The following is a 12,253-nucleotide window of genomic DNA, read 5'->3' as shown; positions in this document are numbered from 1 at the left end:
AAATATTTTTCAGATATAGGTAGGTCAATTTCTGTTAGGCAAGGGGTGGAAGGTTATTGGGAGTGGATGAGAATGTGGAATTTAAAAGGTAAGCAAATCAGTCATGATCTTATTGATTGGTGGAGAAGGCTCAAAGGACTAAAAGGGCTGAATGACCAATCTCTGCTCCTAATTCATTTGTCCGTATGTTCATAAGAGAAGGTTGAGAGGACAGTTGATAGAGGTGTTAAAAATCATGAGGGTCTGGATAAGGAGAAACGCTTTCTATTGGTGGAAGGACCAAGATTCAGAGGGCCCAGATTTAAGGTAATTGGCAAAAGAAGCAATGGAAAATGTGGAAAATCTTTTTTATGTAGCATGTGTTTAGGATCTGACATGCGCTACCTGACAGTATAGTGGAAGCAGTTTCAATCTATTGTGATACCATTTAAGAGAGGACATGCTAATAAACAAGTAACTAGGATGTGTAACATGTGACTAGCAGCTTTTGTCAGTCTAACTACATGAAAGAGTGTTTTTCTGTAACAGCAGTTATTTGAATGTATATAACAAACCTATGTAATAATTTGATCCAATCAGTAAATAAATAGAACCCGTGTCTATTTACTAGTCCCAGTGCATATCTGATAATTTTGCATGACTGAACACAAAACCACAATATGGTGATTGTCTGTGGTTTTGCTGAGATGATGTGAAGTTAGTGACGCAAATGTGAAGACCATGAAAAAGCCTCACAAAATTTGAAGCAGTACAGAAGCCACCTGTAATTCTAGGAGTCAAAATCATGATACAAACAGTGCTGGCTGAACGGTGAGTATAAGATTTTTTGACCGGCCATCAATACTTCATGTGAGCAATCTGTTGGTTTTCAAATTGGGTATAAAAGCCAAAGGGTCATTGAGATATCAGGTGCCATTCCCACGCAAAAAGGAAAAGTGAGGAAAAATGGAAAAACTTGGGCTAGGGCCAAAAACAGAACAGGGAAGAAAGGAGAAAAAAATCACAATGGCGCCATTGTTGAATTCCCCGTGGAGAAGCAAGGCTAAAGCCCCTGACAATAACATAAAACATAAAAATGCTGGAGATCTGAAACAAACATGCAAAGGGCAGTGAGATGCCTTTAAGGGGGATTATTGCTTGTTAACAGCCTCATTAACAAACAATCTCACCTGAAGAAGGGTCTCAACCAGAAACATCAACTTTCCTGCTCCTCCGATGCTGCCTGGCCTGCTGTATTCCTCCAGCTCCACACCTTATTAATATGCAACTTCTTATTTTACCACCCACCATGAGGGAACTGGACATCAACAATTCCCAACATGAAAGTTTGATCAGGTAACTGGAGACTTCAGATCGCCACTTCTGGGTTGCCATCTTCGACATCTGGGAATAAAGTCTCTGGGCTCGGTCCGGGACATCAGCTGCATGCACCCACATTTGTGGATTTTGGCTTCTGACAACTGCCACACTCTCAGAACACTCATGGCACCACTCCACTCCGCTTCTGCATTTTAAAGTTACACTTTGGGCTGTTGTGCACCTGTCATTGTCATGTTGCTGCAAGGACACTTTGTGTGCAGCGACATGCATCTAGCTCACACGCTGGACCAGGCTGCATCTCAGGACTGTTCAATTGCTCTCTTAGCGATCACTCACTTGACGCCTACCTGCATGCTCACAGTTTCCCTTCCTTGCCTTGCCTCTTAGCATAAACACAGGGACACAGAGCTTGTCTTGCTGGTCAGCAGTCCTTAGTCAAGAGGGCAGGCACCTTGCTATATGACACATCGCAACATCAATCTCAAACCACTGCACCACATCTTGGCGTGGAAAATAAATTCAAACGGAACGCCATGTCTCAAAGTCAAGGGGGGTGGTCTAAGGTGAAGTCATGGAGTCAGAGGTCCTGGCACAGTAAGCCAGTTGCTACCTCTGAGCTCAGCCTAGGGGCTTGGCCACAGTCAGGTGTCCAGTCAGAGTTTTCTCAGTCCAGGCTTCCATGCCACTGAGGAGTGGGACACAGTCAGCTCTGTGGCTCCATCCTCCTGGGGTTAGAGTTACCACAATCAGGGACAAGTATATACATCAGTCAGAGATATAGGCACATCATACTCAGGGCTGTCCACTTAGGTCACTCAAAGAGGTGGGCCACAATCAGTTCATCAGGTCTGTCCAATAAAGACAAGGGGTAAAGGAATAAAGTGGGCTACAGCTGTGGGAACTAATTCATGGGAGTGTTGCTGAACAAAGAGACCTAGGAGTGCAGGTGAATTGTTCCTTGAAAGTGGAGACATCGGTAGATGGAATGGTGAAATAGACATTTGGCATGCTTGCCTTCATTGGTCAGAACATTGAATATAGGAGTTGGCATGTCATGTTGCAGCTATACAGGACATTGGTGAGATCACTTTTGGAATATTGCGTTCAATTCTGGTCTCCCTGCTATAAGAAGGATGTTGTTAAACTTGAGAGAGTTCAGAAAAGATTTACAAGGATGTTGCTGGGACTGGAGGGTTTGAACTATAGGTTGAATAGGTTGGGACTTTTTTCCCTGGAGCATCAGAAACCTCATAGAAGTTTATGAAATGGTGAGGGGCATGCATAGGGTGAATAACCAAGATCTTTTTCCTAGGATGGGTGAGTCCAGAACTAGAGGGCATAGGTTTAAGTTGAGAGGAACCTGAAGGGCAACTTTTTCACAGAGAGGGTGGTGCGTGTATGGAACGAGCTGCCAGATGAAGTGGTGGAGGCAGGTACAATTACAACATTTAAAAGGCATTTGGAAGGGTATATGAATAGGAAGGGTTTGGAGTGATATCGGCCAAATGTTGACAAGTGGGACTAAGTCAGATTGGATGTCTGATTGGCCTGGACGAGTTGGTCCGAAGGTTCTGTTTCCATGCTTTAGGAATCTTTGAGGATTGGGAGCTGCAGACAGGGACCCAAAGGGATGACAATTGTGAAAGGGTGGTTAATGTATATGCTTTAGGAGGATGCAGTAAAGCGTGGCTGGCAACGAAATTGAAAGAGGAAATGTTAAAATTGAGTGATACTGATGGCATTGCAACACAAGTAGGACAATGTGTAAACATTATGCAAATAACAGGATGCAGGTGCAATTGCAGACCCAGCAGAATCAAGGGTCAAGAGAATGATGTAATTCCCAAACAGTTCAGACTACAACCTGCTTTGTGATTGGTTATAACAGATGTGTGTACATGTCTGAGAAATGATTGGGAGCTATAAATTGCGTGGTCACTCATGATTGGTGAAACTGTCTGATGGCTCTAAAAATGTACAAAAGGCCAAGAATACCAGTATTAATGCAGAAATCTTTTGGCATGTCTAGTAGAGGTTGTCTCCTTGTCAATGACAAATAAAGACTACTTGACACTTGACTGAAGATAGAATTCAAGCATTATTTAGTCATTCCACCCATTCCAGCATCATTCGGGAGAGGATCCACAGAAATGATCACCCTGGATTTGGGGTAGGGACAGTATATGATCACACTGACATGGTTACCGGGGAATGAAGGGGGTAAGGTGAGCAGGTGCAGGCTCATACAGACTGGTCGGGTAGAGATCTTAGGAGGTGCAAAGCCTATGGGGTTCACAGAAAGGGCTACCAGAAAAGAAATTTGGGTGTTTGGAGCCTTGCCAACATGTTAAGATGGAGCCTGGAAATTACTGTCTGAGGAGAGCTCACTAACACCTTCCATCATCCTAGAAATTGCAACTCTGCAATGGAACAGAAAATGGCTGCAACCATGAGTGTGTGTGGCCTGCAGAGAATGGGTTTGTGTGCAGTATTGTCATCCATTGAAGGGCCATCAATGGGTTTTCCACCGTCTCAGGTCAAGGCACTTACCCTACTCATTCAGGTATGGTTGTGGACCCAGAGAGAGAGAAGAAAGGTGTTGAGGAACAACAACTCATCTTCCATTTACGTACCTTACAGACTTCAGGACTCAACATTGAGTTTAACAATTTCAGAACATCAAACCTCCTTCTTTGTCCTTTACCTACCCCCATAACCTCCATACAACTACTCATAGTCCCTATTATCACCTATCTAGCTTCTCTCCTTCCCTCTTACTATTAGAAGTCCCTTTGTCTGCCTATCCATTTCATTTCTGTCTCTCTCTGGACTCTGTTTCCACTATCCTCTCACTCCTTCCCCTGACCCAACCCCTCCCCAAATCCCATAATCAACATAAATACCAATAGTTGCTTCAAGTTCTAAAGAAAGGTCACTGGACTTGCAAAGTGGACTCTGTTTTCTCTTCACGATGCTGCCAGACCAGTTGAATTTCTCCATTGATTTCTGTTTTTGGAGGTGGAAGGCACCTCTAGAGTGTCCTGAGAGGAGACTTCTGAGGGACCTGTAGGTAGTTCCTCCTCTGGCTGTGTGCCTCCTGGCACTGCCTTGTCTCCTTGAGAGGAGAGAGCACTTTTTTGAGATCAAGATGGCCTCTCCAAATTACCTTGCCTTGCTGTTGAGGACCAGTGACAAGCACAATGGAGTTAAGTCGTGTGCCTTTCCAGCAGACCCTCAGGTACTGGACCTGGTCTTCATGGCAGCTGTCAACCTGTCCATGGAGGCAGCCAGACAATCACATGCTTGAAGCAGCTTTGTCCCCATAGTAAAACCGTAGTCCTGCAGCCTCTCGGCTGTGAAGGTACCACACACCTGTCCAGTGCTTCTGTTTCTTCCGGTGCATGTGCACAAAGTTCCTGATTGCCAACACCATGGTGTCTTCTCCTGCCTGGGGCTGAGCTGTTACTTGTCCTCCAGCAATCCTCCATGTGCCAGTGACCTGGGTGTTTCATCCCCTGCCAGCTGTACAGACATGGCAATGATGTGCTCCTGACTCCAACCTAGCTAAAAAGTTTCCTCTGCAGTGTCAGTATTGAGCTGCAGGGGATACAGGAGTAAGCCTCGCTGATGCTTCTTCAAAGCATCTGAGATTTCCTCCTGAGAGGTGCTAGAAGGCCTTTCTTGTAGGATAGCCCCTTTGATCACTGAGACACTGGATACTGTACACAAAGGCACAAAAGAAAGCATATCACCTAGGGTTACATGTTGTGTACAAGAAGAGATACTGACAGTAGGGTTGATATAAGATCTGCACTAGAATGAAGAATGGTAAATGCTTACATAGTTGGAAGGATACGGATGTCTCCCTATCTCAACAGGAACAGTTCTGGCCTTCTCCTGTGAGGGTTGGGATCTTTGTTGTGGGGGAAGCGGGTGTGGTGAGGGGCGGGTGGGGGTGGTGGGAAAGCCTAATGTCAGGCACTCCACCACAGATCCAAGCACTTTCTTCCCTTTTTGGGCTGTCTTTTCCTGGAATGAGAGAAAAATGTACGATTGAGTGAGTTGTAAGTGGGTATCACAATGTTAATGTTGGTGCAGATGGGGGAAAGGTGGTAAATGTCTGGAATAAGTAAGAGGCACAGTGGGCATTCAGGGTTAATTCAGGGATGGTGTTTGTGGGGTGGGGTGGGGTGGGGTGAGGTGAGGTGTATGAAGACAGTGAATGAGGGAAGATTTTGCAGGCAACTATGATAGCAAGCTTGATCCTTGATGGGAGTGAGTGCAATAGCAGATATAGAGTTTGTGTGAGAGAAGATAGAAGATAGAAGATAGTGGTTCTTACCCTGGGACAACAGAGGAAGTCATCAGTCTTCTTTGGCCATTGTTATGCATTCCTTCAGACTGTGAAGACCATACTGACCTTGGTGATGACCTCAAACCAGACTGCTGGGTCTGGTGGTGTGGCCTCTTCTCCAATCTTGGGGCAAGTGAATGTCTGCCCTCTGCATAACCCAGTTGACCTCCAGGTCCCTGTCTACAAATTAAATGCCAATTTTCACCATCTAGCAAGCCTGGGGAAAAAGTGACAAATCGTGCAATGCAACATTGGACTGCCAACAATTTACTGGGTTTATAACAGTTTTATAAAGATGTCACTGGTGTCAGCAATATCAGTCTGTTCTGGGATCCCAAAAGGATGGCACGTTCTGTCTAATGGCAAGTGATAGAACTGGCAATTACCAATGTGGAACATCATGGGGCAGGGTAGGTAGTTAATAAGGGAGGTTTGGGACAATATATTGAGAAATATTGCTAGGCCTCACAGAGAAAAGCATCTATAAACCTCAATGAAATTGACACGAACAAAATATCATAAGATTCAGCCCTCACTCACAACTGGTGAGGCTGTCAACCATCAGTCTGGAGACCACATCTGCCATCATCTGTAGTTTTCTTTACGTATGGACAGTTTCATAAACAAATCTCAAGACAAAGTCCTTTGCGTCCTTAGATGCGTTCTTGCAAATTCTTTCTTGTCCATTTCAGAAACCAAAGTTTGTGATCTGTTTCAATCATCATTTTCAAACAATAATGTCTTCTGAAAATCTCTCACAAACCCAAATAACTGAGGAGCTTCCTTTTCAGTCACATCATATCATGTTTGTGTCAGATGATGCTGTTGGCATATAATAAATTGGTTTGTGATACCTATCCAGCTGTTCTTGGAAGAGTAGTACTGTTGACTGTGACTGAAGCATTGGCTGATGTCATTAAAAATAAGCATTATAATGTGCTAAGACATCTGTAGACATCAACATTTGTTTAATCTTCTGAAACATGTTCCCTTGATGAAGTACCATCCTTCTGACATCTTGACGACGTCTCAAGGCTTCTGTAATGGATGCTAACTTATGCAAATATGTTGCCATGTGATTCATCATACCTAAGAATTTTTGAATATCCTGGGCTTTCTTTGGAGTTGGAAATTCTGTCATGGCTTTAGTCTTCTGAGGATCTACCATCATGCTTTCACTGTTAAGTCCCACAAAATGAATGGATTCTTTGGTGAATTCATTTTTGTCATTAAGTGTGAGACTTCCTCCCGTAAATGCATTAATACTGCAGGCTCTCTCTGATTGTACCCCTGAGTTACTCCCCCATGGACCTGAATGCTGTCCATGCAACAAATGATTCTGCGAAAACCTTGTAAGATTTTAAATAATGCTAAAAGGTGACACAAAGTCAAAAATTTTTGTCTTGCACTTTTCAGGACAAGATTGCAAGAAATAGATTTGGAAAAAAAGAGACACCAATTTATGCAGGATGAAAAGAGGGTACTGATTGATTAGGACATTATTGGCATGGAGGTGCAGCTGGAACTGTCCATCTTAGTTCTCAGACCAGGCATATAGAGTCTGATTATTCAGGGTGATGCCACCAGAATGCAGCAGAGATTTGCAGTCTCCATGACCGAATTTTATGCAATAAACCTAAAGGTAAGTTTTATCCAATAACAGGATACTGCCATCAAGCCAAAATGACATATTGCCCACCACACAAATGAGTTTTTGCGATATGAGTTTCAACGCTGGTGTAATGCCAAATGTGTAGGTGATGTGTCCCCACAAGTGGCAGACTGTATCAAACATTTCCTGTTGACCATTTGCAACAGGCTTCATGCTGACTGTGATGAACCAGCCCATGCTTGCAAGCTTCAGAATATCATGCCCAATCTGTGATTCAGATGTTAGACAAGATTTATTAAATAATCCAGACTATGCTAAGAATTACAATGAATACTAATTGAAGATCATCAGTGTGATGCATTTGCACGTGCTATAAACTAGATCAATTACCAGTGTGAATACTCATAAATGGGTTCAATGTAATTGCAGTTACAAAGGTTGTAGGATGTCCAAAGCTGGGAACTGAACATCTAAGGGTATTCAATCCTAAGGAAGGACAAGCAAAAAGGAAGATGGCGTTGTTGATGAAAACTGAAATCAGTGCAATAGTGAGATAAGATGATAGTGCAGAAAATCTAGGTATGAAATCATTTGCTATGGAGCAACAAAGAGTGGAAAATATTATTGGGAGTTGTCTACATACCTCAAAACCGTTGTTGTGCCATAGGGGATGATATTAAACGGGAAATTAGAAATACATACAACAAGGCTACTACAGTAATCATGGGTGCCTTTAGTCTACGTATGGACTAAACAAACCACATAAGCAATAATACTGTGGCAGCTGATTTTCTGGAGCATTTACAAAATGGTTTGTAAGACCAGTCTACTGAGGAACCAAGTACGGAACAGATATCCTATAGTGTCTTTTGTGCAAAGGGAAGACATTAATCAATAATTTTGTTATAAAAGATCCTTTAGATAAAATGACTATAGCATGATTTAATTCTGGGATCTGACTTGTCCAGTAGTAACATCTGATGGGAATCAGAGTTCATTAAATTGAAAAGGTATGTCTTTTAAATGCATGGTTATATTTCCTATGGTGAATAGAAATCATCACCGTATTAATGGCAACAAGAATGCCCTGCGTTCTCCAGCAGGGTCAGAAGTACAATTGATTAGAATATTGAACTATTTCCCTCCACTACAGTTTGAATTGGGTGCAGAAGTGTGAAGGTTTGATCTCATGAGGTAAAGGTTTTTACAGGTGTACCTCCTGTCTGTTGTCTAAGTCACTAGAATAAAGAAGATAAACACTTCGAATTCAGGATCAGAATTGATTATTTCAGGTGATCTAGTCATTCTTGATACAGTGTTAACAATAACCTATTATTTCCACTCAACATGAACAGAGAATAGACCAACATTTGACCAGTCAGACATTTTATGGCCAACGACCATATTAGCAAGGGATATTACTCTTTTAGGTGTGCACAGTACACAGTCTTATCACATTTTGTCATGGTAACTGGTGGTAAGATAGGATATTGTGCTGTTTCCAGGAGCAGAAAGCCAGGTGGATAATGGATCCTAATCGAGTGGGTGGCCAAAAATAAGACTCCTGACAGCATGATGAAAATTTGTAACAAAATTTTCTGAACTTTAAAAGTGGGTTGAGATCCCAAAAACTTTTGTTTACATTTATCAGTTCACCAGATTTAAGCTCCCCTTCAAAATTAAGTTGACACGAATGAGCAATACATGCCTTCAGTTTTGAGGCTGTAGAAAAATGGCATGCAATGGGTGATGTAGTTATTTTCCTGGACATTGGAGTAGTTGCTACTTTGCCCTCATTGGAGAGCATTTGCCAAAATTTGTTGAGTTTGGGTGGTGGTAGTTTAAGTTGGATGGGAAACGGAGGATGACTAAGGGAGGGACGCTGGATTAAGGAGACTAAGGGTATAAGTCTGTTTGGAGAAGTGAGATAGGCTGACTGGGACAGGGTGGAAGAACCACTACATTTATCAGCAGGTAGCTCCTGGCTTGTAGGGAATGAATAGTTGCCAGGGTACTCTTTAAATATGGTACCAGGACCTCTGATCCCTTAAGGGAATGTTGGGGATGTAAACTTCATGCCTGCCTCCTTCACAAGATTTGCCAAGCTCCTTAGACTTGCTTCTGTAATTGTGAGAGAAGGGGCCTCACCTCCAATTGGAAATGATGCTCATTTCAATGTCTGCTGCTAATCTTGTATGCCAGAATGGAAGATTTGGGCATTCATGGTGGACTGTGCCAGATCTGATGTTTTCTGTTTGCATCCATATTCCGAAAACCTTTAAGTTTGCTAGCAATATTTACACCTCAACTCCTCTTCAATTCCCAGCTGTCATTCCTTCAACATATTATTTGCTTAAGAACTTCCTTACCTTGATTCTTTACGCCAACTGAGTGTCTCCTATAACAGCCACCTTTGTGATTTCCGGGTTCTGGGCTGAAAGTTAGTGTGCACATGGTAGAAAGCTCACCTGATTGGGCATTGCTAGTTTCAGATGAACATCTCTCCTTCTCACCAGCCAAATCTTCCTAATATTATGGAGTCATCTGGAGGGCAAAGATAATCTGGAAATTCCCTTTACATCATGAACAAGCTCTTGAAAAGATCTTTTCTGGTATTTTCTAATGGTAGATGTGAAGAACTCAAAGAAATTCCCAACTGAGACAATCTGGCAGCCTCTATCCCTTTCTCTTCCTAACGTCTCTCAACTATAACAGATCTTTTCTCTAACCCCAAGTTCTCATCACATTTGTTTTTTCCATCATGTGTTTGTTTGGTTTTCCAAATCAAGTGATTTCTTCTCATATCTATGATTGCTGACATTGCAACCTTACCAAGTGGCTCAGGGCTAGACGTCCGCCTTACACAACAGCAGCAAGTTTTGCACTCATTCTAGTTACATATTTTAGAGAGTCTTTCAAGTTCCATTTTAATGCAAATTACTCATCTAAATTTGCATTCTAAAAATTGACAACATTATTTCAGAAAGTCAACATTAAAATGATAAATATTTCAGGAAAAAAGTGACATTAGGGGACAACACAGGATTGTTTAAGTAAAATACTTATTGCAAATATGGTTAAGGCGTGAACTTGCATGGAATGTTGGCACATATCCTAAGATGTGCTCGGAGATAGCAAGAACTACAGATGCTGGAGTCAGAGTCAATACAGTGTGGAGCTGGGGGAGCACAGCAGGTCAGGCAGTATCAGAGGAAGGAAAGTCAACATTTTGAGTTTACATCCTTCATCCTCTGATGCTACCTGACCTGCTGCGTTCCGCTTAAGATGTGCTGTTGGTAATTCTTTTGCCTCTTATACATTGATTATCTTTAATTATCATTACACTGTATCATTCACTGTTTTGCAAAAGCAACAGACACTGAAAATACCATGACTTAGCACAATTTTGAGAACAAAATGTTAGCAATGCAATATTAAAACTGAACACTTGCCAAACAGGATGAGGTTGCTTTTTAGAATGTATTCATTCTGAAAACTATTTTTATTTCTTTTTTAAGCATTAACACAGAACATTTTTACAAGAAATCGATAAAGTTCTAGCAATAAAAGGGAATCAAATATGATAACCAATAAAATCTAATTAAAACTTCTGTATTCTTTCTGACTAGATTAAATTGTGTTAAATTTATAATAATTTAATGTACCCACATACAAAAATATGTATCTATCAGGCAATCCCAGGTTGCAAACAGATTCTGTTCTCGAGTTAATTCACAGGTCAATTTGTATGCAGTTCAGAACACAATGCAAGACAACATAAAATAGCTGTTTGCATGTATAGAAAATGTCCATATGTTGGATCTCTAAAATTACACCTCTATATGGGATTGTGTTCTTAGGTCAGATGTCTGGAGATCGGGCACCCCCTGTATATAAAATGGTAGTATATCTGTCAATGGCAAAGATGGCAGCAGGGTAAGTTGCTCCATTCAGAGCTTCAATCTGCTTGCCAGTTCCCTATTCCTTTTCCTTTCATTTTTCTTCTTCTTCTCTCTCCTCTTTGTAGTAATTCTATCCCACCCAACTGCCCGCCCTTTTAACAACCTACCTAAAGAGTTGAGAAAGATTCGGGTAGTGACTGGGAACCACGCGGCAGGAGCTGAACATGCGAGCTGGTGACGGTGGATCGAGTGTGGGCTGGACCGACGTCGGCAGCGAGAGCGGGCCGGTGACAGCGGGCCGGTGAGGCAGGGGCGGTGAGGCAGCAGCAGCTGGTGGTGAGAGTGGATTCTGAGACCTGGACTTGTCTTTCTTGCTTACTTTTTGGCTCTATTAAATCTTTTAATTCTAGTTCTTGTAACTAAGAAGGTGCCAGTGAATGTTGACTTTGTACACTTTTTGCCGTACTTATGTATTTCTATACTTAGTACGTGTGACAAATAAATTTAAATCTAAATCATAGAGCCTTGCTTTTAATAAAATGTCCATCAGTTACAGGAACATATTTGTTGATTAAAGGATTTAACCTCAATGTTAGATAACAAGGTGTAGAGCTGGATGAACACAGCAGGCCAAGCAGCATCAGAGGAGCAGGAAGGCTGACGTTTCAGGCCTAGACCCTGTTTTTTACAGGTTGTCCCACAGGAAGATGTGCAATGCTAACAATTCCAATTAGAAGCAATTGACCAACTGAACTGTTTGACTTTCATTGATTTGAATGTCAAGCTCAAGCATTGTTGTAGCAAGTTCTTCTTTCATTCTTTAGATTTTGAATCACCTTCTTTACTCTCTGCAACTAACAGTATAGAATTCCCCATTTTAGGTTTCAATTCACTCAAATATTGACTAAATTCTCTATTGGATTGTGGAAAGAGGTTAGACTGAAGTCAATGCTTTTCAGATTCAAACATTTTACAATGCTGCAATGGATAGAAAATCAAAAAGAAAATGTACTCTGAATATAAATACAATTCCTGCATTCAGATACCCAAAGGCCATGATTGTTT

At 41.8% G+C, this 12,253-nt stretch overlaps 1 long non-coding RNA gene across 1 annotated transcript; it reads left to right on the top strand.

Moving 5' to 3' along the window:
- Window positions 1–519: 519 nt before the first annotated feature.
- On the top strand, window positions 520–11,431 carry LOC125483269. The gene is made up of 3 exons (XR_007262215.1): window positions 520–810; window positions 11,147–11,222; window positions 11,314–11,431. It is a non-coding gene; the product is annotated as an uncharacterized LOC125483269 (long non-coding RNA).
- The last annotated feature ends 822 nt before the right edge of the window (window positions 11,432–12,253 follow it).

Source organism: Rhincodon typus, chromosome 6, assembly GCF_021869965.1.
Source record: "Rhincodon typus isolate 14 chromosome 6, sRhiTyp1.1, whole genome shotgun sequence".
Classification (NCBI taxonomy): domain Eukaryota; kingdom Metazoa; phylum Chordata; class Chondrichthyes; order Orectolobiformes; family Rhincodontidae; genus Rhincodon; species Rhincodon typus.
This window is presented reverse-complemented; position numbering and strand designations above follow the sequence as displayed.